The sequence below is a fragment of the Ursus maritimus genome, unplaced genomic scaffold, assembly GCF_017311325.1.
Source record: "Ursus maritimus isolate PB19 unplaced genomic scaffold, ASM1731132v1 scaffold_12, whole genome shotgun sequence".
NCBI lineage: Eukaryota > Metazoa > Chordata > Mammalia > Carnivora > Ursidae > Ursus > Ursus maritimus.
This window is the reverse complement of record NW_024423564.1, coordinates 30,537,125-30,541,520: the sequence shown is the minus strand read 5'-3', so window position 1 is coordinate 30,541,520 and position 4,396 is coordinate 30,537,125.

The window sequence follows — 4,396 nt, the reverse complement described above, 5'->3', positions numbered from 1 at the left end:
TTGCTGGAGAATCACAGATGGCTCATTTTAAAAGGACATTACTGAAATATTTTTAATTAGAAATTTTGAAATATGTGGAGTCATTTCAAATTATTCCTGGGAATAGGAATCAGGAATGACTTCAATTCTCATACATCCCCAAAGCTGCTGCTTCTATCAATCCTTTTATTATTGTATAGATTCTGGAGGTGGAAGACATGTGCTTGGGTCTTAGCTCTGCTGCATACTAGCTGCATGCTTAAATTCTCTGAACATGTTTCTTCCTCTGTCAAATGGGCATAATGATGATACCTCAAGGGTTTATCTTTATCAAATCTGTCATGACTATGAAAATGTTTTATAAATTATACATGTTAATTAGTATTAAATGTTAATAAGTAACAAAATTCTACTATCAGTTATCAGCCTTAGAGACAAAGAACATACATTTTAAGTTCTTCCCTGTTCTATTACAATATTGAAAAAGCAAAGAAAGGTATTTAAAACACTCGGCAAATGAAAGTCATGAGTTGACCTGGGTATAACTGAATCTGTGGAATACTGAGGAGCTCGAAAAATTGTCTCCAGATTATTTTGCAAGCTCACTCTACAGGGAATGTGCTAACACAATTTAGTAAAAAATTACATGAATATTCTATCACATGGAGATGATAGTGGTGTGCGTTGCAGGGACTAGAAAGATAAATAAGGTAAAGTCTCTGTCTTCAAGAGCAAAGAGTAATGAATAGTCCTTCGTGATCCATCCATCAGTTGGGATCATTGTTTACAATATTATTCCCCCCATCTCTCTCCCTCTCTCCCTGGGTCTGCATGTCTTGCTGTGTAGCTGTATACACTTAAATGTACACACGTGTATATGGATATGGATGCACCATTGAGTATATGTTCATATATCATCTTAAGAGCCCCTGGGGTCATTTCTTACTCACAAAATTACTTATCCCACAACAAATTCTTATCTCAGTCTTTCCCACCTCAGTAAATGGCACCACCATTAACCTGGTTGTTTGAACTATAGGGAGCCTTGAAAAATAAGAGTGAAAATAAACACTGTTTTATAAATGAACTTGAAATCATAAGAGAAGATATAGTTAATAATGATTGAAGGTTTGTATGCCAGATACAGCCCATCTCATTTAAACCTCAGAACTATGCTATCAGTAGATACTTCTGTCAATCCAATGTGCAGATTAGGAAACTTAGATTCATGGTTTTAATAGCTTGCCCAAGGCCCTACAGGTAACGTGTGATAAAACCTGGAATTAAAACCTAACTCTGCCTTTTTGTAGAAACCATTTTCTGTGTGTGTGTGTGTGTGTGTGTGTGTGTGTTCATAAAAGTATGCGTAATGATTACCAAAAAAATGTAATAAGGAAAGCAAACTTAAACATTTAATCTGTAATGTGAAAAGTACAAAAAACCTTCTAGGCATATTGATAATAATCAGATAAAGATTAAAATGTCAGAGTCATAAAAGGACACATGTTAGGGGAATATACTGATTCCTCTTTAAGAACTCAAGGGCGCCTGGGTGGCTCAGTTGGTTAAGCGTCTATTGAGCCTGCTTGGGATTCTCGCTCTCCCTCTCTCTCTGTTCCCCCACCCCTACTTGCATATCTCTCTCTCTCTAAAAATACATACACACATATGTATATACATCAATGAAAATAAAGGAACCCATCAAGATATTTCAGTGGACCGTGTTGCTATCTTAATACGGTAAATTGTTTTCAAAGATGGCCAACATCCTCTTGTCTCAGGATACTCAGGCCACTTCATCCTGGAGAGACGGAGTCTATTTCTCTTCTCTTTGAATAGGGACTGTCCTTGTAACTTGTTTTGTCAAAAATTATATGGCAGAAGTGACTCTTTGACAATTCAAAGCCAAGGCCTCAAAAAACATGGTAGTTCCTGTTTTTACCTCTTGGAAGGTAGCAGCCATATAAAAAAGTTCAACCACCACGTTAGAGAGCCACTTGGATGGATAGGTGGGTGCCTGGAAGAATGGGTAGATGAATAGATAGTTAGACAGATGACAGATAGATAGACCAATAAATAGATATATAGACACCATGTATATAGAGAGAAGCCCTGGTAAATATGAGATTTTGAAGGAAAAGACAGAAGCCCAGCCAATCTCCAGCTGATCCAGCTCCCCACCCCGCCATGAGGCAGTAGACTTGCAAGTGAAACTTATAAATGTCCCATTTTCAATTGAACCACCCAGCCAATACCATATGAACAAAGACAAGCCATCCCCACTGAACCCTGTCCCAAATGCAGAATCATGAGAAAATGAATTGTCGTTTCTGCCTGTTGTTTTAGTTACCTATTGCTGTGTAGCAAACCACTGCAAATTATAAGCAATACGTAACTGAAACACCTAGAAAATTGGTTCATATTATATTTTACATGGAGCAGCAGAGCCAAAAGTTATGAATGTAAAATGGCTTGCTCAGTTTGTAATCAAGCTGAAGCTAAACAATAAGTCCTTATTACTTGTAGCTTAGTGGAGGCTGTGACTCTTTTGTTAATATAATGCCTCTAGTGACTTATTTTTGATGTTCAGATTTGGAAATAGCAGGGCTCTGGGCAAACATCCCATTTACCTCTCAAGGGAAATATAACAGATTTTGAAAGGTTAAGACAAAAAACCTAAGTCTTTTGAGAGATACGATTAAGAAACTGGGGTATCCAAGCAAATTATAAATAGAAAATGTTCCTCCCAAAGTCTTTTTCAGTTTATTTAGTTTAAAACGTCATAAATTAAATTTAGTGAAGCTGCAGAGTTTGAAAAGGAGAATAAAAGAAGTTTAAAAAATGTCAGAAATCATTTTACAATAGCTGGAGACAAAGTTAAGTTAACTTTTTTTTAGAATTCCTGCCAAGCTGGGAAAAACATAGATGAATGAGCTCCAGAGCCAACCCTCATCCTCAAAGGAGGCACTAGTTTCAGTCCTTCCTCCACTAAAGTTCAGTAAGAACTGTTGGAAGAGAGCAGTATTTTCTTGGATTGGATTTCAGATCCCAATCTGTCTTCATTGGTCATCTCGTGAAATGGGAAATGGCCAGAACGCAGACAAAACCAAAAGCTAGGAAAGGTTTCTGGATATTAAGAAATAAGGTAAATGACTGCAAAGGAGACTCAGAAAACCTCTATGGAAATTCTGGAGGTAAAGGCCATCTGTCTGGCACATGTGTCACTGCGTGGATCACCGAATTTGATGGTCGATTGAGGTGATTGAGGGCCCTGTCCTCTCTGAGTAAGTCGCATGCATCCCTATCAATGCTGCAAGGCCAGCCCAGGAGGACACTATTCCTCACCAAGGACACATGAGTAGCTGCCCTTTCCTGCTGGATGCCCCAAAGAAGATCTCTCTCTTGGCAGCAGGGTATTCCGGAAACCTTTCTAAATTATATTAAGTGACAAGGACGTTTACATGCCAGCAATCTCTAGCTTTTTGACCCTTCCAAATCTAGTTACGCAGTGATCTAACAAACCTAAACTGTATCATGAATTTAAGAAATAATCAGTATATGCTCCAGGCTCTGAGCTGGAGTGCACATATGAAGAGTAAGAACTCTCTAATAAATAAATAAATAAAAGTAACTAATTCACAAATTATTTAAATTCCTATCTCTAAAATGAATTGTTTAGATAAGACTCTCAGTCACTGCAATCAGCACAAGAAGGGTTTTTGCTGAGCCAACTACCCTGACACAAAACAGAGTAATAGTACCTTATATTTTTCTTAAATTCCATTGATTTTATTCTTAATAGTTAAAATATCCATAGGATTCAAAATTCAAATGGGTGTAGTGTTAAAAGTCAAATTCCCATCCTGGCTCCCCACCACCCTGTTCCTTTGCCGTGAGTTTCTTATATCGTCTTCTAAAGACATTTTATGCCTTTACAGGCACATGTTTTCCCCTTCCCACATGTTTTCAAACTATAAATGGACACTTTCTATCTGTGTAGTGTCCTGCAGTGCACATTAAGATAAATTATGTTTTTAAGCCTCAGAACTCCCTGAGGTAGGCATTCGTTGTACGCAAGTAAAGATACTGAGAAAACATTTAAAACACTTACCCAAGGCAGAGATGGTACATAAACCTAGCTCTTCTTATTCCAGTCGACGTTCCCTTCACTGCACTCCAATATCTTTATTAATTCATTCATCCCTCCATTTATTTAGCACATATACATATACATATATACATATATTTTTTAGTAAGCTCCACACCCAACATGGGGCTTGAATTCATGATTCTGAGAGCAAGAGTCACATGCTCTAATGACTGAGCCAGCCAGGTGCCCCATTTAGCAAATATATATTAAGCTCCCATTATACGGAAAATATTATGTTAGATGTTTTGGGGTATATATATTTTGATT